Source organism: Pinus tabuliformis, chromosome 1_1, assembly GCF_031772625.1.
Source record: "Pinus tabuliformis cultivar Carrire ecotype Pingquan chromosome 1_1, CPIR1, whole genome shotgun sequence".
In the NCBI taxonomy this organism is placed as follows: Eukaryota; Viridiplantae; Streptophyta; class Pinopsida; order Pinales; family Pinaceae; genus Pinus; species Pinus tabuliformis.
The window spans coordinates 542,404,198-542,432,137 of record NC_142297.1 but is presented as its reverse complement, the minus strand read 5'-3'; the positions used below and the strand labels follow the sequence as shown (position 1 = coordinate 542,432,137).

At 37.4% G+C, this 27,940-nt stretch overlaps 1 pseudogene; it reads right to left on the bottom strand.

The window, feature by feature from the left end:
- Positions 1-57: 57 nt before the first annotated feature.
- LOC149214241 (L-gulonolactone oxidase 5 pseudogene) lies at positions 58-27,436 on the bottom strand (annotated as a pseudogene).
- Between the last annotated feature and the right edge of the window lie 504 nt (positions 27,437-27,940).

Below are 27,940 nucleotides of genomic sequence, written 5' to 3'. Positions count from 1 at the left end.
TGGTGACCCGCTAAATTTCCACCAAATTTTCCATTGGGCGAAATTGTGAGCGCTAAACTACTCTTTTAAAACATACCAATAAAACCAAACACCTGAAACAAAGACAACAGTAGAATACGATATCAACTTAGTAAGTAGAGGCCATATGAACTTATACAATACTGAGACTGTACCAATCTTATGTTCTTCTTGTCTGCAAACACGTGCTTCTGTGTACATCCTCCCAGGTTTGCAGAAGTTGCCTTTATCAGGAGCACACTGCGCATCTTCTGAGCACACGCACAGTCCTTTCAGAGTATATCCATCCTTCTTTATGATCACTCCCGCCTCTCCTATTCCCAGAACACCATCCGTCCACTCATTGGAAAAGAGTCCCTGAGGATCGTATTTGGCCAGAAAGGCCTCGTATTTGCTGTATTTTTTCATGACCCCATCAAATGCAATGTTCCTGTTCTTTCCCCAGTGAGGCAAACCTCCATATTTCATGAGAGCCATTTGCTCAATTTCCTCCAACACATCTTCATGCAGCCTGGGAGTGTTCGGATCGTTGGCTCGATAATAAGTCATTTCAATGTCAACTGAATCCTCTTGTTTCCCCAAATAAACACTTGAAGCTTTTACATAACGCATCAGAAAACCATTGTATAGTTCAACCCCACACAGACTCTTCGGAACCATTTCCCTAATCTTCTTTACGTCAGAAAGAAATTGTCCGATTTTGGACAAACCTTTGATTCTAGGATCCCATGCGCACGCTGCCTCTAGTCCGTCCTCGGGGCTTCTGAGACAAGATCCTGCAACTTGCATGTTATTCTGGTACCCAATCACTGGATATCCCTGAAACAGAAGATCGTTGTTCTTCAGTGCTGTACCCACTTCCATAAAGGAATTAACTTGAACGGCGGCAACAGTACACACGCTGTGAGTGCTATTATGGCTTTGTTCGACCTCCTCTGCAAATTCAAACATTAATGAATTAATAGAAATCAAGAACATCAAATTTGATAAACTCAACCTTAGATGATATAAATTTCAATACGTGCATCAATGTGGGTGGGCATGCAGGTTAGATTCTATTACCTGCTATCCTGGCAGTGGCTAGCAAAGAAGAAAAAGTAGGTCGAAACCCTATGAAATCGTTTACTCCATTGCAGGATGTATTAACAGGCACTCGATCGTCCACTCTATAGACGACCTTTTGCTGAGCAGGATGCCACGTAACTTCTGCGAATTCGTGCTCCAGGCCAAGCTGCGCTATCCTGTTCTCGAGATCGAAGTTATCTTGCTCAACGTACGTGATGGATCGCTTGAACATCGGTTGCAATTGGAGGGTGACCTGCGCAGCACAGAGAAAAACCTAAAGATCCCTAGTATTGATGAAAATAAATACTCAACTTGCTATAATCTCTTCTATCAATCAAATGATTTATCCATACAATGAATTGGTAAGAGAAAACACCATAATCAGCCTTGCTATAATCTCTCATCTCAATCAAATCATTTATCCGCAAAAACGATCTCAATCAAATCATTGATCCACAAACGCTATAATTTCTCATTGATCCACAAACGCTATAATTTCTCTGGAAGAAATGGAAATTCTACCTGAAATTTTTGGAAGTGTCAAGTATAATGATTTTGGGTATTTCACTGTTTTTAGGGTGTTGAATTGATTTTCACCATGATTCAAACATTTATATACTATTGGGTATTTCAGTATTTTTTAGGGTGTTGAATCTATTTTTAGCATCATGATTCAAATACTTATACAATAAGATTTCTTCAAAAAATTCTCACGAGATTCTAAAAAAAATTTCACTATCAAAATAAGATTCTGATCTCCTTAAACAATGTCCATAAAATCATAATAAAGATTGGGCCTCTTTAGACAACACCCATAAAATCATAAAATGCTCATAATCAATACACAATAACTAATAAAATTCTTTCATATAATTTTATAATTCATCATATTGAATAATTTTGGTCTAAGTTTGTAATCAACTAATTGAAATTATTACGCCGTAAGACGTTCCCTCTGAAATGAATTCCCCTCCTTGCCCTCATGTCATATCTCCCCTCCGTATGATGAATCATTAGACGATTGGAGTGTTTCCAACCATTGATTTAATATGTCAAATTCGGGTCATCTTTCACCCAGTTGATTGAACATGCCAAAACCTTGCTATCTTTCCCGAATGTGACATAATTGAGTTTTGAGGCATGGGCATTGGGGTATGTGTTGGGCATGCATCTTCCCGTGCCATTACCATGGTTAACGAACTCATCCAGTTGCAACTCATCATTTTGGCCAGAAAGAGCTATCGAAGAACCTGTGTCTTACAAAGTACCCTTCATTGGAATTGCACGCAATGTTTTCTGTCGTGAATGAAGCAAGAAGTTACAGGGAATGCCATGCTCGCCTCTCACATACTTGATTTTGATGGATATGTCAAATTTTTTCAGACCTGGTTGTTTCTTCGAATCTTTATTCGAAATTTTAGTTTGGCTCCATGGCGCTCGTAACTCCATTGGAGGAAAGGCTCTGAGGAGGCAGAACGCCACCAAGTTAGTGGTTACCTCCATTTGGGTTCTACAAAGGCTTATAAGGCTTTCATTCTTGACCTTTAGGGTTTCGACCAATAAATTTTAGGGTTTTAACATTAGGGCTTTTAATGTTTCACGCTGCTCATAAGTGTCTTCCACTGCCATTTCCTTCTGGCCATAAAAATGGATTTTTTTATGATATGGGTGCATATAGATGGATAGACTTGATGGGAATTTATGTCTATTGAACAAGAGGTCCCATGGATTCTCTGTTTTTGCTCGCTGCAAATGGATACTCTTGCCCATTATATGCTTCCTATATGGTTTTAGATATACAGTTTTGATAGTTTGTATCTGTTGAATGTTGTAGCAGTTAGTATTTGTATATACATAGAGTGCTGAACATGGAGACATTTGAAAAGGGATATCTTGAATATTTTTAACATCGAACTATGTACTGGTTTTCCTAAGAAACTAGCCTCCTCATTTAACTAAGGTTTTCACAATTTTGAAGTTCATTTGTGCACATCAACTCCAGGAGGGTAGCCATCGCTGTCACGGAGGACTCAGATGCACTAGGGGAGGAAGACAGGTGAAATGAAATGAGCTTCAAAATACAAATGTCAGAGTTGTGAGGGGAGGTCGAAAGGTCTGATCGACCATCCTCAAGGACGAATGCCTAGAATCGAAGCTTGATGAGGTTAAGCCAACCATGAGAAGTTGGATCACGGATGGGTTTGGCCTGCACGGGGGCTAGGGCAAAACCCTAGCCATCACCATTTCTTCATGCAGCGAGAGCTCCATTCCCTATTATTCAAATGAATTTGAGTTCTTACTAAAGATTATGGAGGCCTTATTGGAATTTTAGGTTCCACTCCATGTTCAAATTAGGATGTGATGGCCCTTTTCTCCACCTTCTACTACTTTCTTGCATCATAAGTAAATAGTTTCACAATAAATCTAGGATGCTTTTGCATCATAAGAAATTATTTTAATCATAAATCCAGGATATCATATTTTTTTTAAACATATGGTTTTGTTGCAGGGAAAATTTTTGAAGCATGACCCAGAAAAGGAAAACAAAAATAAAGAATCTGTAAAATTAACTAGCAGACATACAATCGCGTTGATGTTGGAGCTACTTGTGATGTTCTCTAAATCAATTTTCCTACCACCTGTTTGGCATAGATTAGTGGTCCCAGTTTATTCTATGGAGCCTAGACTAGAAATTGAATTGCATGTACTATATACCACGAATTTCATTAGATCATTCCCACAACTACTAAGGCGAAAACAATCCCTCCATAAATTTATAGAACTGATAGCCTCCACCCGCAACACTGATTGTTTGGTAGTTTTTACTTTGCTTGGTCCAATCATCACTACCTGCTCAACGCACAGGAATGCAGATGCAACTGTTTTCTTCTAATATCGAAGATATATGATGAAGCATTTCAAAGGCTGTGGTAGGGGATTCTGCCTCATTCTCGATGACATGCAACAGTTCCTATTTAGACCCATGGCAACCATTTGTTAGGCAATTTGAACATGGCAATAGGCACCAGGAATTAGAGTCTTTTTAATGTACTAGGCATTCAAAGAGCAAGCATGGTTGTGATCTCTTCTATAGTCTGGAATTCAATGCATTGACATCTCTATATGTTTCCAAAAGAGCCTGTCTGGAATGCAATGCATTGACATAAGAAAACCTCTACATGGAATGGTGCAGACCCTAAAGGAAGGAAATTCAGGCCTATGGAATCCATACCATGGGAATGCCAGATATACTTCATGAATTGCTTCATAGAGGAACTGGGCATGTGACCTCACAACATTACAACAACATCATTTCCATATTCCTTTTCATCTTCATATTTCCTTGTACATGTGGTCAGTCCAAAACCATTAATTTCCTTCATCTCAGGACCTCTATGGAACCAAGTATGCAATCAACAACTGTAACATGGATCAGATTCCTTGCCACTTCTTCAATAAAGCCATTTCTAAATACAATGAAAGAGAGAAGCAATCCTAATCTCTTATAGCTAAAATCTATCGCTCCCAAACAGCGTTCATGCCATCCCACATTTATAAAAAAATAGTGAGGGAATGATGGCATTTTCTTAACAAAAAGTTAAACTCCATACCATACTTGTGTGAAAACGAGAACTTAAGTTTGAGCAAAGTGATGAGACAGTATAAACTAATTTTAACATATTAGATTGTGAAATTTCTCCGATTATGTAGCTAAGCTTCATGAGATCTTGGCAACTTCTGCTTACAAACGGCTCCCTAAAAATACTATTAATTATATCACTAACTTGGTGATCCAAGCCATAAAATATTTGTCCATTGATCCTCTTACTCACTAACATTTTCAATATGACCTGAAGTTTGATGTGCATTATTCTACACTTTGGCAGTTGGGATATTCAAACTAGAAAACATGTCAATGCTGGAGATACTCGTGATGTCCACTAATTCACTAGTTAGACCTTTGGATGCAGCTTCAGTATGCTTTAGTGTCTTTGTTTTCACAATGCTTGTCATGTCAGGAGCATCTAGATAGTAGTTGGTATAGGGATTTCCACTTGCATTTTCATTATGAATTGGTGCTTGATGTGTTTGCTTGGCCCAGTCATCACTACCCACTGGATCCACTAGAATGCAAATGAAACTGTTTTCCTCTGATATCCAAGAAATATGATGAAGCATTTCGCAGAATGTAGTAAGGGATTCTTCCCCATTCTCAATGACATGCAACAGGGCCTGTTTATACCCATGGCAGCCATTTGTTAGGAAATTCGAACATGGCAATAGGCAGCAGGAATGATAGTCTTTTTAATGTACGAGGCATCTAAAGAGAAAGAATAGTTGTGATCTCTTCTACCATCCGAAATGCAATGCATTGACATCTATGCTTCTCTACAAGAGAGGCTATCTGGAATGCAATGCATTGATATAAGAAAACCTCTGCATGGACTGGTGCAGATCTTAAAGGAAGGAAATTCAAGCATATGGAATCCACACCATGAGAATTGTGGATATACTTCATGAATTGCTTCATAGAGGAACTGGGCATGTGACCTGACAACATTATAACAACAACATTACCATATTCCTTTCCATCTTCAAATTTCCTTGTACATGTGGTCAGTCCAAACCCATTAATTTCCTTCAACTCAGGACCTCTATTGGTTGGCAGAACATCTCTGGCACCAATCTCCAGATCAAACCTACCTCTTAACAGGCTTGTAACAAAAATTGCTATATTTCCTACCCAAACAATTCCTACATCGGGAATATTACTACTTGCTACTTTTACAACTTCAGCTTCACCGACCTCAAATTGTGCCAAGGCAATAGCAGATAGCCATGCCAACCGTGCAACCAAGTATGCAATCAACAACTACAACATGGATCAGATTCCCCACCACTCCTTCAATAAAGAAATTTCTAAATACAATGAAAGAGAGAAGAAGTCCCAATTTCTGATAACCAAAATCTATTACTCCTAGACAACATTCATTTCGTCCCACATTTATAACAAAATAGTGTGGGCATGATGACATTTGCTTAGCAAAAAGTTCAATTCCATACCATACTCCTCTAAAAATAGGAACATAAGTTCGAGAAAAGTGGTGAGACAGTATAAACTAATTTTAACATACTAGATTGTGAAATTCCTCTCATTATGAAGCTAAAATTCATGAGCTCTTGAGCTCTTGGCAACCTTTGCTTACAAGCGGCTAGCTAAAAATCATATTAATTATATGCATATAGATATAATTGTTGTATGGTTAATGTTGTTGTATGGTTATAGTGGCTAGTGTAGTTGTAAAAAAAAATTGTACTAACATATTTAATTCAACCCAAGGTCAATTTGATGGCCTCTTCTAGTGGGACAACATGCATTCTTGGAACTGCCACATCCAAAGGGATGGAATTGGTTTGGCATATAAGGGTGATGATATCTATTTTAATGCAATCTACCAATCCCTTATCGAAATTTGACAACTTGAGTAATGGATTATTCATGACAATTAATGAGGATATGATGTCGTATTTGGTCATGACAGTAAGGAAAGGAAGTAGATTACTAAAGTGGAAATAGATAATAGTATAACAGTGAATTTCATCCCCTCCGGATTTGGATGTGCTTTGTCCCTTTTCAACAAGTAATCAAATTCAAATAGCAGGGAGAAACTAATCCAAGGCTTTATAAAATAATCCAAACCCATTGATATTTTGTCTCAGACATCCACCAACTATTATTTCACAGTACGTTCAAACCTAAGAGTTGGGTCTGCATGTGTCAAGTACTACTGGCTACACTGCATAGGCATGATATTTGCAGGCCAGCTGCCAAACAATGATCATGCAGTTCCTGCCAGCACCCATCATCAAAGCTTAGAGCATAGCTTCCAGCATCATATTTGAATCCCTGAGATGGCCTTGTTGTATCTATCATGTTTCTCAACTTGGCTCCCTAATTTCCCAGGGTTAAGGCATGATATTTGCAGGACAAGTAATGCTCATGCAGTTCTTGCCAGCACCCATCATCAAAGTTCAGAGCATAGCTTCCAACATCATATTTGAATCCCTGAGATGGCGTTGTTGTAGCTATCATGTTTCTCAACTTGGATCCCTAATTTCCCAGGGTTCCACATTCCCTTTGCTATAACCACATGAGCATTTCAAATGATTTTGCCATTAATACTGGTGTTCTACAGGGAAGGTACTATGGGCCAAGAAAAATACATATATTAGAAGCCAATGTTGAGGTCTCAGACATGACAAGGGTAATGGCAGGGGAATCTTGTGAGAGTACTATCCCCTGTGCAGACATTTCCTAAACCTTTGACATGGTCCGAAGGGCAATGAGGTGAGTTTGTTCCCAAGTTTCAATCAATCTCAGAAGAGACTGTATAAAGCCACTAAGAGTCTGCAGAAACACAGAGTACTTCGTAATAAAAAACTGTAAAGTCCCAATGGTGGTTAGCTATAATTATAACTGGTGTGTTCCACTACCATTTCCTTCTGGCCATACTACTGGATTTGTTTATGATATAGGTGTGTATGGATGGATAGACTTGATGGGAATGTATGTCTACTGAACAAGAGGTCCCATGGTTTCTCTATTTTTTCTCGGTGCACATGGACACTCTGGCCCATTATAAGCTTTCTATATGGCTTTAGATATACAGTTTTGATAGTTTGTATCTGTTAAATGTTGCAGCAGTTACTATTTGTATATACATAGAATGCTGAACATGGAGACATTTGAAAAGGGATATCTTGAATATTTTGAACATCGAACTATGAACTGGATTTCCTAAGAAAATAGCCTCCTCTTTTAACTAAGGTTTTCACAATTATGAAGTTCATTTGAGCAGATCAAATCTAAGAGGGTAGCCATCACCATCATGAAGGACTCAGATGCACCAGGGGAGGAAGACAGCTGAAATGAAATGAGCTACAAAATACAAACGTCAAAGTTGTGAGGGGAGGTCAAAAGGATCTGATCGACCATCCCCGAAGACAAATGCCCAGAATCGAAGCTTGATGAGGTTAAGCTGGCCATGAGAAGCTGGATCACGGATGGGTTTGGCCTGCACGGGGGCTAGGGTAGAACCCTAGCCATCACCATCTCTTTATGCAGCGCGAGCTCCATTCCCTATCCTTCCAATGCATTCGAGTTCTTACTAAAGATTATGGAGGCCCTATTGGAATTTTTGGTTCCAATCCAGGCTCTAATTAGGATGTGATGGCCCTTTTCTCCACCTTCTACTACTTTCTTGCATCATAACTAAATAATTTCACCATAAATCTAGGATGCTATTGCATCATAAGAAATTATTTTAATCATAAATCCAGGATATAATTTTTTTTTAAACATATGCTTTTGTTGCAGGGAAAATTTTTGAAGCATGACCTAGAAAAGGAAAACAAAAATAAAGAATCTGTAAAATTAACTAACAGACATACAATCGCATTGATTTTGGAGCTACTTGTGATGTTCTCTAAATCAATTTTTCTGCCACCTATTTGGCATAGATAAATGGTCCCAGTTTGTTCTATGGAGCCTAGACTAGGAAATGAATTACATGTACTATATACCACAAATTTCATTAGATCATTCCTACAACTCCTAAGGCAAAAACTATCCCTCCATAAATTTATAGAACTGATAGCCTCCACTTGTAACACTGATTCTTTGGCAGTTTTTACTTTGCTTGGTCCAATCATCACTGCCTGCTGGATGCAAAGGAATGTACATGCAACTATTTTCTTCTGATATAGAAGATATATGATGAAGCATTTCAAAGGCTGCAGTTGGGGATTCTGCTTCATTCTCGTTGACATGCAACCAGTCACATTTATACCCATGGCAGACAATTGTTAGGAAATTTGAACATGGCAATAGGTACCAGGAATTAGAGTCTTTTTAATGTACTAGGCATCTGAAGAGCAAGCGTGGTTGTGATCTCTTCTATAGTCGAGAATGCAATGCATTCACATCTCTATTCGTCTGCAATAGAGACTGTTCGAAATGCAATGCATTGACATAAGAAAACCTCTACATGGAATGGTGCGGACCCTAAAGGAAGTAAATTCAGGCCTATGGAATCCACACCATTGGAATGCCAAATATACTTCATGAATTTCTTCATAGAGGAACTCGGCATGTGACCTCACAACATTACAACAACATCATTTCCATATTCCTTTTCATCTTCAGATTTCCTTGTACATGTGGTCAGTCCAAAACCATTAATTTCCTTCATCTCAGGACCTCTATTTATAGCCAAAACATTTCTGGCACTAATCTCCAGATCGAGCCTACCTCTTAACAGGCTTGTAACGAAAATTTCTAAATTTCCTACCCAAGCAAGTCCTACATCAGGAATATTGCTACTTGTTTTTACAACTTCAGCTTCGCTAACCTTAGATTGTGCCAAGGCAATAGCAAATAGCGTGCCAACCATGCAACTAAGTATGTGATCAAAAACTGCAACATGGATCAGATTCCCTGACACTTCTTCAATGAAGCCACTTCAAAATACAATGAAAGAGAGAAGCAGTCCTAATCTCTGATAGCTAAAATCTATCACTCCCAAACAATGTTCATGTCGTCCCACATTTATAACAAAATAGTGAGGGCGTGATGGCATTTTATTAAGAAAAAGTTAAATTCCATACCATACTCGTGTGAAAATAAGAACTTAAGTTTGAGCAAAGTGATGAGATAGTATAAACTAATTTTAACATACTAGATTGTGAAATTCCTCCGATTATGTAGCCAAGCTTCATGAGCTCTTGGCAACTTTTGCTTACAAACGACTCACTTAAAATCCTATTAATTATATCACTAACTTGGTGATCCAAGCCATAAAATCTTTGTCCACTGATCCTCTTACTCACTAACATTTTCACTATGACCTGAAGTTTGATGTGCACTAGTCTTCACTTTGGCAGTTGGGATATTCAAACCAGAAAACATGTCAATGTTGGAGATACTCGTGATGTCCGCTAATACACCAGTTAGACCTTTGGATGCAGCGTCAGTATGCTTTAGTGTCTTTGTTTTCACAATGCTTGTCATTTCAGGAGCATCTAGATAGTAGTTAGTATAGGGATTTACACTTGCATTTTCATTATGAATTGTTGCTTGATGTGTTTGCTTGGTCCAGTCATCACTGCCCACCGGATGCACTAGAATGCAATCAATCTCAGAAGAGACTGTATAGAGCCACTAAGAGTCTGCAGAAACACAGAGTACTTCATAATAAAAAATTGTAAAGTCCCAATGGTGGCCAGCTATGATTATAACTGGTGTGTTCCACTGCCATTTCCTTTTGGCCATAAAAGTGGATTTGTTTATGATATGGGTGCGTATGGATGGATAGACTTAATGGGAATGTATGTCTACTGAACAAGAGGTCCCATGGATTCTCTATTTTTGATTGGTGCACATGTATAGTCTGGCCCATTATATGCTTTCTATATGGTTTTAGATATACGGTTTTGATAGTTTGTATCTGTTGAATGTTGTAGCAGTTAGTATTTGTATATACATAAAGTGTTGAACATGGAGACATTTGAAAAGGGATATCTTGAATATTTTGAACATCGAACTATGTACTGGTTTTCCTAAGAAAATAGCCTCCTCTTTTAAGTAAGGTTTTCACAATTCTGAAGTTCATTTGTGCAGATCAACTCCAGGAGGGTAGCCATCACTGTCATGGATGACTTAGATGCACTAGGGGAAAAAGATAGCTGAAACGAAATGAGCTGCAAAATACAAATGTCAAATTTGTGAGGGGAGGTTAAAAGGATCTGATCGACCATCCTCGAGGACGAATGCCTAGAATCGAAGCATGATGAGGTTAAGCCAGCCATGAGAATTTGGATCATGGATGCGTTTGGCCTGCAAGGGGGCTAGGGAAGAACCCTAGCTATCGCCATTTCTTCATGCAGCGCGAGCTCCATTCCCTATCCTTCCAATGCATTTGAGTTCTTACTAAAAATTATGGAGGCCCTATTGGAATTTTAGGTTCCACTCCAGGTTCTAATTAGGATGTGATGGCCCTTTTCTCCACCTTCTACTACTTTCTTGCATCATAAGTAAATAGTTTCACAATAAATCTAGGATGCTTTTGCATCATAAGAAATTATTTTAATCATAAATCCAGGATATCATATTTTTTTAAAAACATGGTTTTGTTGGAGGGAAAATTTTTGAAGCATGACTCAGAAAAGGAAAACAAAAATAAAGAATCTGTAAAATTAACTAGCAGACATACAATCGCGTTGATGTTGGAGCTACTTGTGATGTTCTCTAAATCAATTTTCCTACCACCTGTTTGGCATAGATCAGTGGTCCCAGTTTATTCTATGGAGCCTAGACTAGGAATTGAATTGCATGTACTATATACCACGAATTTCATTAGATCATTCCCACAACTCCTAAGGCGAAAACAATCCCTCCATAAATTTATAGAACTGATAGCCTCCACCTGCAACACTGATTCTTTGGCAGTTTTTACTTTGCTTGGTCCAATCATCACTACCTGCTGGACGCACAGGAATGCAGATGCAATTGTTTTCTTCTGATATCGAAGATATATGATGAAGCATTTCAAAGGCTGTGGTAGGGGATTCTGCCTCATTCTCAGTGACATGCAACAGGTCCTATTTATAGCCATGGAAACCATTTGTTAGGAAATTTGAACATGGCAATAGGCGCCAGGAATTAGATTCTTTTTAATTTACTAGGCATCGGAAGAGCAAGCATGGTTGTGATCTCTTCTATAGACTGGAATGCAATGCATTGACATCTCTATTCCTTTGCAACAGAGCCTATCCGGAATGGAATGCATTGACATAAGCAAACCTCTACATGGAATGGTGCAGACCCTAAAGGAAGGAAATTCAGGCCTATGAAATCCACACCATGGGAATGCTAGATATACTTCAGGAATTGCTTCATAGAGGTACTCGGCATGTGACCTCACAACATTACAACAACATCATTTCCATTTTCCTTTTCATCTTCAGATTTCCTTGTACATGTGGTCAGTCCAAAACCATTTATTTCCTTCATCTCAAGACCTCTATTTGTAGCCAGAACATTTTTGGCACTAATCTCCAGATCGAGCCTACCTCTTAAAAGACTTGTAACAAAAATTTCTAAATTTCCTACCCAAGCAAGTCTTACATCCGGAATATTGCTACTTGCTTTTACAACATCAACTTCGTTGACCTCAAATTGTGTCAAGGCAATAGTAGATAGTGTGCCAACCATGGAACCAAGTATGCGATCAACAGCTGCAACATGGATCAGATTCCTTGGCACTTATTCAATAAAGCCATTTCTGAATACAATGAAAGAGAGAAGCAGTCCTAATCTCTTATAGCTAAAATCTATCACTCCCAAACAACGTTCATGCCGTACCCACATTTATAACAAAATAGTGAGGGCGTGATGGAATTTTCTTAACAAAAAGTTAAATTCCATACCATACTCATGTGAAAACGAGAACTTAAGTTTGAGCAAAGTGATTAGACAGTATAAGCTAATTTTAACATACTAGATTGTGAAATTCCTCTGATTATGTAGCTAAGCTTCATGAGCTCTTGGCAACTTCTGCTTACAAACGACTCCCTAAAAATACTATTAGTTATATCACTAAATTGGTGATCCAAGCCATAAAATCTTTGTCTTTTGATCCTCTTACTCACTAACATTTTCACTATGACCTGGAGTTTGATGTGAATTATTCTATAGAAAACATGTCAATGTTGGAGATACTCGTGATGTCCACTAATTCACCAGTTAGACCTTTGGATGCAACTTCAGTATGCTTTAGTGTCTTTGTTTTCACAATGCTTGTCATTTCAAGAGCATCTAGATAGTAGTTAGTAGAGGGATTTCCACTTGCATTTTCACTATGAATTGGTGCTTGATGTGTTTGCTTGGTCCAGTCATCACTACCCACTGGATACACTAGAATGCAGATGAAACTGTTTTCCTCTAATATCGAAGAAATATGATTAAGCATTTCACAAAATGTAGCAAGGGATTCTTCCCCATTCTCAGTGACATGCAACAGGGCCTATTTATACCCATGGCATCCATTTGATAGGAAATTTTAACATGGAAATAGGCAGCAAGAATGATAGTCTTTTTAATGTACGAGGCATTTGAAGAGAAAGCATGGTTGTGATCTCTTCTACCATTCGTAATGCAATGCATTGACATCTATGGTCCTCTATAACAAAGATTGTCCGGAATGCAATGCCTTGACATAAGAAAACCTCTGCATGGACTGGTGTAGACCCTAAAGGAAGGAAATTCAAGCATATGGAATCCACACCATGAGAATGGTGGTTATACTTCATGAATTGCTTCAGAGAGGAACTGGGCATGTGACCTGACAACATTATAAAAACAACATTACCATATTCCTTTCCATCTTCAGATTTCATTGTACATGTGGTCAGTCCAAACCCATTAATTTCCTTCAGCTCATGACCTCTGTTGGTAGGCAGAACATCTATGGCAACAATCTCCAGATCGAAGCTACCTCTTAACAGGCTTGTAACAAAAATTTCTATATTTCCTACCCAAGCAATTCCTACATCAGGAATATTGCTACTTGCTGCTTTTACAACTTTAGCTTTACCAACCTCAAATTGTGCCAAGGCAATAGCGGATAGCCATGCCAACCATGCAACCAAGTATGCAATCAACAACTACAACATGGATCAGATTCCCCACCACTCCTTCAATAAAGACATTTCTAAATACAATGAAAGAGAGAACCAATCCCAATTTCTGATAACCAAAATCTATTACTCCTAGACAACATTCATTTTGTCCCACATTTATAACAAAAAAGTGTGGGCATGACGACATTTTCTTAGCAAAAAGTTCAATTCCATACCATACTCCTCTAAAAATAGGAACATAAGTTTGAGAAAAGTGGTGAGACAGTATAAACTAATTTTAACATACTAGATTGTGAAATTCCTCTCATTATGAAGCTAAACTTCATGAGCTCTTGAGCTCTTGAGCTCTTGGCAACCTCTGCTTACAAGCTGCTCCCTAAAAATCATATTAATTATATGCATATAGATATAGTTGTTGTATGGTTAATGTTGTTGTAAGGTTATAGTGGCTGGTGTAGTTGTAAAAAAAATTGTACTAACAGATTTAATTCAACATAAGGTCAATTTTATGGCCTCCTCTAGCGGGACGACATGCATTCTTGGAACTTCCACATCCAAATGGATGGAATTGGTTTGGCATATAAGGGTGATGATATCTATTTTAATGCAATCTACCAATCCCTTATGGAAAGTTGACAACTTGAGCAATGGATTATTCATGACAATTAATGAGGATATGATGTCTTATTTGGTCATGACAGTAAGGAAAGGAAGTAGATTACTAAAGTGGAAATAGATTACAGTATAACAATGAATTTCATCCCCTCCGGATTTGGATGTGATTTGTCCCTTTTCAACAAGTAATCAAATTTAAATAGCAAGGAGAAACTAATCCAAGACACTAAAAAATAATCCAAACCCATTGATATTTTCTCTCAAACATCCACCAACTGTTATTTCACAGTACATTCAAACCTAAGAGTTGGGTTTGCATGTGTCAAGTACTACTGGGTGCACTGCATAGGCATGATATTACAGGCCAGCCGCGAAACAATGCTCATGCAGTTCCTACCAGCACCCATCATCAACGCTTAGAGCATAGCTTCTAGCATCATTTTTGAATCCCTGAGATGGCCTTGTTGTATCTATCATGTTTCTCAACTTGGCTCCCTAATTTCCCAGGGTTAAGGCATGATATTTTCAAGCCAAGTAATGCTCATGCAATTCATGCCAGCACCCATCATCAAAGTTCAGAGCATAGCTTCCAGCATCATATTTGAATCCTTGAGATGGCCTTGTTGTAGCTATCATGTTTCTCAACTTGGATCCCTAATTTCCCAGGGTTCCACATTCCCTTTGCTATAACCACATGAGAATTTCAAATGATATTGCCATTAATACTGGAGTTCTGTAGGGAAGGAACTATGGGCCAAGAAAAATACATATATTAGAAGCCAGCGGTGAGGTCTCAGACATGACAAGGGTAATGGCAGGGGAATCTTGTGAGAGTACTATCCCATATGCAGATGTTTCCTAAACCTTTGACATGGTCCCAAGGGAAATGAGATGATTTTGTTCCCAAGTTTCAATCAATCTCAGAAGATATTGTATAGAGCCACTGAGAGTCTGCAGAAACACATAGTACTTCCTAATAAAAAACTGTAAAGTCCCAATGGTGGTCAGCTATAATTATAACTGGTGTGTTCCACTGCCATTTCCTTCTGGCCATAAAAATGGATTTGTTTATGATATGGGTGCGTATGGATGGATAGACTTGATGGGAATGTATGTCTACTGAACAAGAGGTCCCATGGATTCTCTGTTTTTGCTCAGTGCACGTGGATACTCTGGCCCATTATATGCTTTCTATATGGCTTTAGATATACAATTTTGATAGTTTGTATCTGTTGAATGTTGTAGCAGTTACTATTTGTATATACATAGAATGCTGAACATGGAGACATTTGAAAAGGGATATCTTGAATATTTTGAACATCGAACTATGTACTGGTTTTCCTAAGAAGATAGCCTCCTCTTTTAACTAAGGTTTTCACAATTATGAAGTTCATTTGTGCAGATCAACTCTAAGAGTGTAGCCATCACCATCACGGAGGACTCAGATGCACCAGGGGAGGAATACAATTGAAATGAAATGAGCTGCAAAATACAAATGTCAAAGTTGTGAGGGGAGGTCGAAAGGATCGGATCGACCATCCCCGAGGACGAATGCCTAGAATCGAAGCTTGATGAGGTTAAGCCAGCCATGAGAAGCTGGATCACGGATGGGTTTGGCCCGCAAGGGGGCTAGGGAAGAACCCTAGCCGTCGCCATTTCTTCATGCAGCGCGAGCTCCATTCCCTATCCTTCCAATGCATTCAAATTCTTACAAAATATTATGGAGGCCCTATTGGAATTTTAGGTTCCACTCCAGGCTCTAATTAGGATGTGATGGCGCTTTTCTCCACCTTCTACTACTTTCTTGCATCATAACTAAATAATTTCACAATAAATCTAGGATGCTTTTGCATCATAAGAAATTATTTTAATCATAAATCTAGGATATCATTTTTCTTTAAGCATATGGTTTTGTTGCAGGGAAAATTTTTGAAGCATGACCTAGAAAAGGAAAACAAAAATAAAGAATCTGTAAAATTAACTAGCAGACATACAATCACATTGATGTTTGAGCTACTTGTGATGTTCTCTAAATCAATTTTCCTGCCACCTATTTGGCATAGATCAGTTGTCCCAGTTTGTTTTATGGATCCTAGAATAGGAAATGAATTGCATGTACTATATACCACAAATTTCATTAGATCATTCCCACAACTCCTAAGGCGAAAAAAATCCCTCCATAAATTTATAGAACTGATAGCCTCCACTTGTAACACTGATTCTTTGGGAGTTTTACTTTGCTTGGTCCGATCATCACTGCCCACTGGACGCACAGGAACGAAGATGCAACTATTTTCCTCTGATATCAAGGATATATGATGAAGTATTTCAAAGGCTGCGGTAGGGGATTCTTCCTCATTCTCGCTGACATGCAACCGGTCACATTTATACCCATGGAAACCATTTGTTAGGAAATTTGAACATGGCAATAGGCACCAGGAATTAGAGTCTTTTAATGTACTAGTCATCCGAAGAGCAAGCGTGGTTGTGATCTCTTCTATAATCGGGAATGCAATGCATTCACATCTCTATTCCTCTGCAATAGAGACTATCCGAAATGCAATGCATTGACATAAGCAAACATCTACATGTAATGGTGTAGACCCTAAAGGAAGGAAATTCAGGCCTATAGTATCCACACCATGGGAATGCCAGATATACTTCACGAATTGCTTCATAGAGGAACTGGGCTTGTGACCTCACAACATTACAACAACATCATTTTCATATTCCTTTTCATCTTCAGATTTCCTTGTACATGTGGTCAGTCCAAAACCATTAATTTCGTTCATCTCATGACCTCTATTTATAGCCAGAAAATTTCTGGCACTAATCTCCAGATCGAGCCTACCTCTTAACAGGCTTGTAATAAAAATTTCTAAATTTCCTACCCAAGCAAGTCTTACATATGGAATATTGCTACTTGCTTTTACAACTTCAGCTTCGCTGACCTCAAATTGTGTCAAGGAAATAGCAAATAGCCTGCCAACCATGGAACCAAGTATGCGATCAACAGTTGCAACATGGATCAGATTCCCTGAAACTTCTTCAATAAAGCCACTTCTAAATAAAATGAAAGAGAGAATCAGCCCTAATCTCTGATAGCTAAAACCTATCACTCCCAAACAATGTTCATGTTGTCCCACATTTATAACAAAATAGTGAGGGCATGATGGCATTTTCTTAAAAAAAAGTTAAATTCCATACCATACTCGTGTGAAAACAAGAACTTAAGTTTGAGCAAAGTGATGAGAGAGTATAAACTAATTTTAACATACTAGATTGTGAAATTCCTCCAATTATGTAGCTAAGCTTCATGAGCTCTTGGCAACTTCTGCTTACAAACGGCTCCCTAACAGTGAGGGCGTGCAAGTCCTACATCAAGAATATTGCTACTTGCTTTTACAACTTCAGCTTCGCCGACCTTAAATTGTGCCAAGGCAATAGCAAATAGCGTGCCAACCATGGAACCAAGTATGTGATCAACAGCTACAACATGGATCAGATTCCCTGACACTTCTTCAATAAAGCGACTTCTAAATACAATGAAAGAGAGAAGCAGTTCTAATCTCTGATAGCTAAAATCTATCACTCCCAAACAACGTTCATGCCGTCTCACATTTATAACAAAATAGTGAGGGCGTGATGGCATTTTCTTAACAAAAAGTTAAATTCCATACTATACTCGTGTGAAAACAAGAACTTAAGCATGAGCAAAGTGATGAGATAGTATAAACTAATTTTAACATACTAGATTGTGAAATTCCTTCGATTATGTAGCTAAGCTTCATGAGCTCTTGGCAACCTCTGCTTACAAACGGCTCCCTAATAGTGAGGGCGTGCAAGTCCTACATCAGGAATATTGCTACTTGCTTTTACAACTTTAGCTTCGCCAACCTCAAATTGTGCCAAGGAAATAGCAAATAGCGTGCCAAGCACGGAACCAAGTATGCGATCAACAGTTGCAACATGGATCAGATTCCCTGACACTTCTTCAATAAAGCCAGTTCTAAATACAATGAAATAGAGAAGCAGTCCTATCTCTTATAGCTAAAATCTATCACTCCCAAACAACGTTCATGCCATCCCACATTTATAACAAAATAGTGAGGGCGTGATGGCATTTTCTTAACAAAAAGTTAAATTCCATACCATACTCGTGTGAAAACAAGAACTTAAGTTTGAGCAAAGTGATGAGATAATATAAACTAATTTTAACATAATAGATTGTGAAATTCCTCCGATTATGTAGCTAAGCTTCATGAGCTCTTGGCAACTTCTGCTTACAAACGGCTCCCTAAAATTCCTATTAATTATATCAATAACTTGGTGATCCAAGCCATAAAATCTTTGTCCACCGATCCTCTTAGTCACTAACATTTTCACTATGACCTGAAGTTTTATGTGCATTATTCTGCACTTTGGCAGTTGGGATATTCAAACCAGAAAACATGTCAATGTTGGAGATACTCGTGATGTCCTCTAATTCAGTAGTTATACCTTTGGATGTAGCGTCAGTATGCTTAAGTGTCTTTGTTTTCACAATGCTTGTCATTTCAAGGGCATCTAGATAGTAGTTAGAATAGGGATTTCCACTTTCATTTTCATTATGAATTGTTGCTTGATGTTTTGCTTGGTCCAGTCATCACTGCCCACTGGATGCACTAGAATGAAATTAATCTCAAAGAGACTGTATAGAGCCACTAAGAGTATGCAGAAACACAAAGTACTTCGTAATAAAAAAATGTAAAGTCCCAATGGTGGGCAGCTGTAATTATAACTGGTGTGTTCCACTGCCATTTCCTTCTGGCCATAAAAATGGATTTGTTTACAATATGGGTGCGTATGGATGGATAGACTTGATGGGAATGTATGTCTACTGAAAAATAGGTCCCATGGATTCTCTATTTTTGCTCGGTGCACATGGATACTCTGGCCCATTATATGCTTTCCGTATGGCTTTAGATATAGAGTTTTGATAGTTTGTATCTGTTGAATGTTGTAGCAGTTAGTATTTGTATATACATAGAATGTTGAACATGGAGACATTTGAAAAGGGATATCTTGAATATTTTGAACATTGAACTATGTATTGGTTTTCCTAAGAAAATAGCCTCCTCTTTTAACTAAGGTTTTCACAATTCTGAAGTTCATTTGTGCAGATCAACTCTAGGAGGGTAGCCATCACTGTCACGGAGGACTCAGATGCACCAGGGGAGGAAGACAGCTGAAACTAAATGAGCTTGAAAAGACAAATGTCAGAGTTTTGAGGGGAGGTTGAAAGGATCTGATCAACCATCCTCGAGGACAAATGCCTAGAATCAAAGCTTGATGAGGTTAATCCAGCCATGAGAAGCTAGATCACGGATGGGTTTGGCTCGCAAGGGGGCTAGGGCAGAACCCTAGCCATCGCCATTTCTTCATGCAGCGCGAGCTCCATTCCCTATCCTTCCAATGCATTTGAGTTCTTACTAAAGATTATGGAGGCCCTATTGGAATTTTAGGTTCCACTCCAGGTTCTAATTAGGATGTGATGGCCCTTCTCTCCACCTTCTACTTCTTTCTTGCATCATAAGTAAATAGTTTCACAATAAATCTAGGATGCTTTTGCATCATAAGAAATTATTTTAATCATAAATCCAGGATAGAATTTTTTTAAAACATAATGTTTTGTTGTAGGGAAAATTTTTGAAGCATGACCTAGAAAAGGAAAACAAAAATAAAGAATCTGTAAAATTAACTAGTAGACATAAAATTGCATTGATGTTGGAGCTACTTGTGACGTTCTCTAAATCAATTTTGTTACCACCTGTTTGGCATAGATCAATGGTCCTAGTTTGTTCTATGGAGCCTAGACTAGGATTGAATTGCATGTACTATATACCATGAATTTCATTAGATCATTCCCACAGCTCCTAAGGAGAAAACAATCCCTCAATAAATTTATAGAACTGATAGCCTCCCCCTGCAACACTAATTCTTTGACAGATTTTACTTTGATTGGTCCAATCATCACTGCCTGTTGGAAACACAAGAATGCAAATGCAACTGTTTTCTACTGATATCGAAGATACATGATGAAGCAGTTCAAAGGCTGTGGTAGGGGATTCTGCCTCATTCTCGGTGACATGCAACAGGTCCTATTTACTCCCATGGCAACCATTTGTAAGGAAATTTGAACTTGGCAATAGGCACTAGGAATTAGAGTCATTTTAGTTTACTTGGGATCCGAAGAGCAAGCGTGGTTTTGATCTCTTCTATAGTCTGGAATGCAATGCAATGACATCTCTATTCCTCTGCAACAGAGACTGTCCATAATGTAATGCATTCACATAAGCAAATGTCTACATGGAATGGTGCAGACCCTAAAGGAAGGAAATTCAGGCCTATGGAATCCACACCATGGGAATGCTAGATATACTTCATGAATTGCTTCATAGAGGAACTGGGCGTGTGACCTCACAACATTAAAACAACATCATTTCCATATTCCTTTTCATCTTCAGATTTCCTTGTACCTGTGGTCAGTCCAAAACCATTAATTTTTTTCATCTCAAGACCTCTATTTGTAACCTGAACATTTCTGGCACTAATCTCCAGATCGAGCCTACCTCTTAATAGTCTTGTAACAAAAATTTCTAAATTTCCTACCCAAGCAAGTCCTACATCAGGAATATTGCTACTTGCTTTTATAACTTTAGCTTCACCTACCTCAAATTGTGCCAAGGCAATAACAGATAGCATGCCAACCATGGAACCAAGTATGCAATCAACAAATACAACATGGATCAGATTCCCTGACACTTATTCAATAAAGCCATTTCTAAATACAATGAAAGAGAGAAGCAATCCTAATCTCTGATAGCTAAAATCTATCACTCCCAAACAACGTTCATGTCGTCCCACATTTATAAAAAAATAGTGAGGGCATGATGACATTTTCTTTAAAACAAAGTTAAATTCCATACCATACACGTGTGAATACAAGAACTTAAGTTTGAGAAAAATGATGAGAAAATATAAACTAATTTTAACATACTAGATTGTGAAATTCCTCTGATTATGTAGCTAAGCTTCATGAGCTCTTGGCAACTTCTACTTACAAATGGCTCCCTAAAAATCCTATTAATTATATCACTAACTTGGTGATCCAAGTGATAAAATATTTGTCCATTGATCCTCTTACTCACTAACATTTTCACTATGACCTGAAGTTTGATGTGCTTTATTCTGCACTATGGCAGTTGGGATATTCAAACCAGAAAACATGTCAATGTTGGAGATACTTGTGATGTCTGATAATTCACCAGTTAGACCTTTGGATGCAGCTTCAGTATGCTTTAATGTCTTTGTTTTCACAATGCTTGTCATTTCAGGAGCATCTAGATAGTAGTTAGTATAGGGATTTCCACTTGCATTTCATTATGAATTGGTGCTTGATGTGTTTGCTTGGTCTAGTCATCACTGCCCACTAGACGCACTAGAATGTAGATGAAATTGTTTTCTTTCGATATCGAAGAAATATGATGAAGAATTTCACAGAATGCAACAAGGGATTCTTCCCCATTCTCCGTGACATGCAACAGGTCCTGTTTATACCCATGGCAGCCATTTGTTAGGAAATTTGAACATGGCAATAGGCACGAGGAATGATAGTATTTTTAATGTACAAGGCATCCGAAGAGAAAGAATGGTTGTAATCTCTTCTACTATCCAGAATGCAATGCATTGAAATCTCTGCTCCTATGCAACAGAGACTGTCCAGAATGCAATGTATTGACATAAGAAAACCTCTGCATGGACTGGTGTAGACCCTAAAGAAAGGAAATTCAAGCATATGGAATCCACACCATGGGAATGGTGGATATACTTCATGAATTGCTTCATAGAGGAACTAGGCATGTGACCTGACAACATTATAACAACAACATTACCATATTTATTTTCATCTTCAGATTTCCTTGTACATGTGGTCGATCCAAACCCATTAATTTCCTTCATCTCAGGACCTCTATTGGTAGGCAAAACATCTCTGGCACCAATCTCCAGCTTGAACCTACCCCTTAATAGGCTTGCAACAAAAATTGCTATATTTCCTACCCAAGCAATTCCTACATTAGGAATATTGCTACTTGCTGCTTTTACAACTTCAGCTTCACCGACCTCAAATTGTGCCAAGGCAATAGTAGAAAGCCATGCCAACCATCCAACCAATTATGCAATCAACAACTACAACATGGAACAGATTCCCCACCACTCCTTCAATAAAGGCATTTCTAAATACAATGAAAGAGAGAAGCAGTCCCAATCTCTGATAACCAAAATCTATTACTCCCAGACAACATTCATTTCGTCCCACATTTGTAACAAAATAGTGTGGGCATGATGACATTTTCTTACCAAAAACTTCAATTCCATACCATACTCCTCTGAAAATAGGAACGTAAGTTTGAGAAAAATGGTGAGACAGTATAAACTAATTTTAACATACAAGATTGGGAAATTCCTCTCATTATGAAGCTAAGTTTCATGAGCTCTTGAGGTCTTGACAACCTCTGCTTACAAGCTACTCCCTAAAAATCATATTAATTATATGCATATAGATATATTTGTTGTATAGTTAATGTTGTTGTATGGTTATAGTGGTTGGCGTAGTTGTAGAAAAAAATTGTACTAACAGATTTAATTCAACCCAAGGTCAATTTGATGGCCTCTTCTAGTGGGACGACATGCATTCTTGGAACTTCCACACCCAAAGGGATGGAATTGGTTTGGCATATAAGGGTGATGATATCTAGTTTAATGCAATCTAACAATCCCTTATGGAGAGTTGACAACTTGAGTAATGAATTGTTCATGACGATTAATGAGGATATGATGTTGTAGTTGGTCATGACAGTAAGGCAAGGGAGTAGATTACTAAAGTGGAAACAGATAACAGTATAATAGTGAATTTCATCCCCTCCGGATTTGGATGTGCTTTGTCCCTTTTCAACAAGTAATCAAATTCAAATAGCAAGGAGAAACTAATCAAAGACTCTACAAAATAATCCAAACCCATTGCTATTTTGTCTCAGACTTCAACCAACTGTTATATCACAGTACGTTCAAACCTAAGAGTTGTGTTTGCATGTGTCAACTACTACTGGGTGCACTGCATCTGCATGATATTTGCAGGCCAAACAATGCTCATGCAGTTCTTGCTAGCACCCATCATCAAGGTTCAGAGCATAGCTTCTAGCATCATATTTGAATTCGTGAGATGGCATTGTTGTAGCTATCATGTTTCTCAACTTGGCTCCCTAATTTCCCAGGGTTAAGGCATGATATTTGTAGGCCATGTAATGCTCATGCAGTTCCTTCTAGCACCCATCATCAAAGTTCAGAGCATAGTTTCCCGCATCATATTTGAATTGCTGAGATGGCCTTGTTGTAGCTATCATGTTTCTCAACTTAGATCCCCAATTTCCCAGGGTTCCACATTCTCTTTGTTATAACCACATGATCATTTCAAATGATATTGCCATTAATACTGGAGTTTTGCAGGGAAGGAACTACGGGGCAAGAAAAATACATATATTAGAAGCTAGCGGTGAGGTCTCAGACATGATAAGGGTAATGGCAAGGGAATCTTGTGAGAGTACTATCCACTGTGCAAACATTCCTAAACCTTTGACATGGTCCCAAGGGAAATGAGAGGAGTTTGTTCCCAAGTTTCAATCAATCTCAGAAGAGACTGTATAGAGCCACTAAGAGTCTGCAGAAACACAGAGTACTTCGTAATAAAAAACTATAAAGTCCCAATGGTGGTCAGCTATAATTATAACTTTTGCCCGTGTATTCATTTTTAAGGATTCACCCCCTTGAAAAATCACCGAACTTCCATTTCTGCTCATGTGACGGCTTATATGTTGAGGACTTGGTCTGAATTCCACTACCTATTGAAAGGCACATTATAGAAACTTTCAAAAAAGCCAGCAAATAGAAGAAGGGAAATAGGTTTATGAAAGATATTATAATCTAACGCTGCAGTTCACAAATGGCATTACTGCTGCGAAAGCTTGATTTGAAAATTATGGGGTTGAAAATGCTCCCTAGTAGTTTTTGGGAGCTTTCTTCATTGAGAAGTCTAAGGATCCAGCCAAATTTGTTCCGTCTTAAGGACATTGACAACTTTAAAGAGAGGGGCCTACTTTCTGTTCCGTGGTAATCAAATTCACTCATCAACTTTGATGAGTATTAACACTATATTATGATTAATCTTTTAATGATTTTAACCAATGACACAAATCACAATTATTTAAATTATTTTCACAAATCAAATAAAATGGGGAAAAATCAATTTTAAAAATCATGTAAAGAGCAGTTTAAACATAAAATTCAAAGATTGGTTTTTGAATGTTTATATATATATATATATATATATATATATATATATATATATATATATATATATATATATATATATATATATTCTATTTTTCTTCAGATTTATATTGTTTTTTCTTAGTTGTTCGTGTTGTTTCTTCTTCGTTCATGTCTAAGAAATTTAATTTAGACATTTCTAAATTAAATGTAATAAATTATAATGCACATGGTTATTTATTATTTTTTCTTTTCAAATATTTTTATTATTGTTCGCTATTGTTTTTTTAAGTTCATGTCTAAGAAATTTCTAAATTAAATTGTAATAAATTATATTACATATTTTTATTTATTATTTTTTCTTTTCATAAATTATAATGCACATTGCTATTTATTATTTTTTCGTCTCAATTTTTTTTATTATTTTTTCTAAAATATTTAAAAGAATTTCATATTAGATTGTTGGAATCCATAGTGCACATTGTTTCTCATTCTGGCTATAAGAGATTTCTATAGTAAGAAATCTGACCTTTTGGTATCTGTATTGCAATTCTATAAATGTTTTTAATATGAATTTGGTTTTTAATATGTATATATGAATTTGGTTTTTAAATTATACATATTAAGAGTTTTGGCCCTTTGGTATTTGTGGTGCAATTTTATAAATGCTTTTAATATGGATTTGGTTTTTGAACTATATATTTTTGTTTATTTAGTCAATTCTTTTAACTTTAAGAGTAATAAAATAATTAGATTATTTTATCATATATATATATATATATATATATAATTTTAAGAGTAATAAAATAATTAGATTATTTTTATATCATTATAGAAGGAAATTTGTATAATTGAATAGCTAGTTTTATTATTAATGAAAGAATAATTCTAATAATGTTTTATTTTTTATTTTATTTGGTTGCAAATAATCTTAGTAAGGTGTTATTAGTTTGTAAGATCTATTTCCTATATCTAAATAATTAGTTGCTTATCACCCTACTAGACATCTATCCTCTCATACAATATTCATGTATGTACATAAAATCCCAATCAGGCTTCTCTGTAATCAGGCTTCTCAATGTTAGTTTTACTCTCAACATGTTGTCATTTGCAACCATACCTCCTTCTACAAGCCACAATCTCTTGGCTTTGAAACCACTTGTAGTAAAAAATGAGATAGAAATAAATATGTTTTATAATACATGATAACACAAAAACAATTAAAAATACATGAACACCATATTTTACCCTAGAATCCCTTACGAGAAAATTGAATAATATATCTACTATTTCTCATGGCTTAAAAGAATCCAAACTAGCCAAAGTGAGCCCTCCAATCAATTCAGGAATATTACAATAGAGAATCCTCAAGATTTTAACAACTTCATCACATATAATTGACAGGCTCTAAGACCATGGGCCACAAAAGTCATGTGCCCACATTTATGATTTCGTTTTAGCTTTATTATTACTTAGTATACAAGCAAATGATGTAATCTAGTAAAAAACATAGTAAATTACTCCATAATGGCTTTCCTCATCATTTTTAATACTAATAAAAATCTTAGCTATATCTTGGTAACTTTGTAAAAATATTTTCCTAGTAAGAAGTCAAAGAAAACTTCATATGGATGATCCAATTAAATATTTTCTTTTCAAGATTTATCTAGTTTCTAAAATTTTTTATAACATCCTACACCGTTAAGGGGTTTCCATTGCAACATGTAGTGCAATTGCTAGTTTAGTATAATTCATTATTAAGATTTTCTATTTAGTATAATGTATTATTAAAATTTTGAATATTATTACCTTAAATAACTTGGATAGATATTTAGAAAAAGCTAGTATGATTCATCATCATTATCTACATAATCCCAAGTATATAACAAGGGTATTTGAATCACAGAAACCTCATCATTATCTACATAATCCCAAGTATATAACAAGGGTATTTGAATCACAGAAACCTAGGCTGAGAAATTAATTCATTTTTACAAATATTGAAAATCTTTCATACCTGACCAATGACTCCGAGAACCCCCAAAGAAACTTTGAGCGCATTTAGCTCCTTATCTGCTTCATTGAGGGTCACAACCTTAGCATATCCCTCGTCTTCCGAAGCTGGGACTACTAATCTCATGCCCACAACAAATTCATGAACAGCACTGCCCTTGCCAAAGAGGGAACTACCATGAGCACCAGTGCCTAGCATTCCCCCTAGGGTTACACCCAACCAGTATGGCGAATAAGGTAACGCAAGACCTTCGTTGGCAGCGGCATCAATGAGATCCTTAAGGGTCACACCACTTTCGAACGTCATGCTCATGCTGTGTTCGTCCACAGCAACAACATGGTTTAGATGGAGAGTGCTGATCATGATGAGACCGGCATCTCCAGCAGGGCATACAAGTTTGGGAATGCTGTGGGCGTAGCGAGTCACAACACTCATCGTCTGGTTCTTCTGTACGGCCTCGGCAACGTAGGCCACAAGATGCTCTTCGGTAGAGGGATACACAACCCGCGCAGCCCTGCAGGTGCTACGATCAGGAAACACACCATAAGCAGCAGAAACTATGCAGTTAGTGGATCCATTGGAGCATTTCACCACGGGACCAGGCGGGCTAGATTTCACAACGGAGACTAACGGAAAAAAGGCATGGGACGACAACAAAATAGCTGCCATGTGAAACTCCATTGCGCAACGTAACTAATGAACGGAAGCAGAGTACGCATAAGAACTTAGTTTTGACAGGCGTATACTGAGCACAGGACGAGTGAGGGTGGCCTCACGTTCTGTTCTGGTCCGAGAGGTAGCTGAAATCGTTGCTATCAGCGACTTAGTTCGCCTCTCTTGCACGTGGGTTTGTAAACCATACCAGGAATTTAACAATTTCCAAGCCCTGCCTGTCGAATAAAAAATTAATCACTGAAATGTTTTTCATAGGCAAATTTGTCCTTTTGTTTTTGTCTTCTGTATCCATCCTAACGTAGTTTCTATGTGGTTGCTGACACCCCTGCCAGTTGCACGGTGTCCATTTGATTTTTAATGGTGTTGCAAGTTATTAGATATTGGTCGCTAGCAGTCCAATAAAAATTTCACCACTTAAAAGATTTTAATGCGCAAATTTATGAAATGTCCTCTTCTTTTTGTCTTCTTTATCCATCTAAATATAGTTAC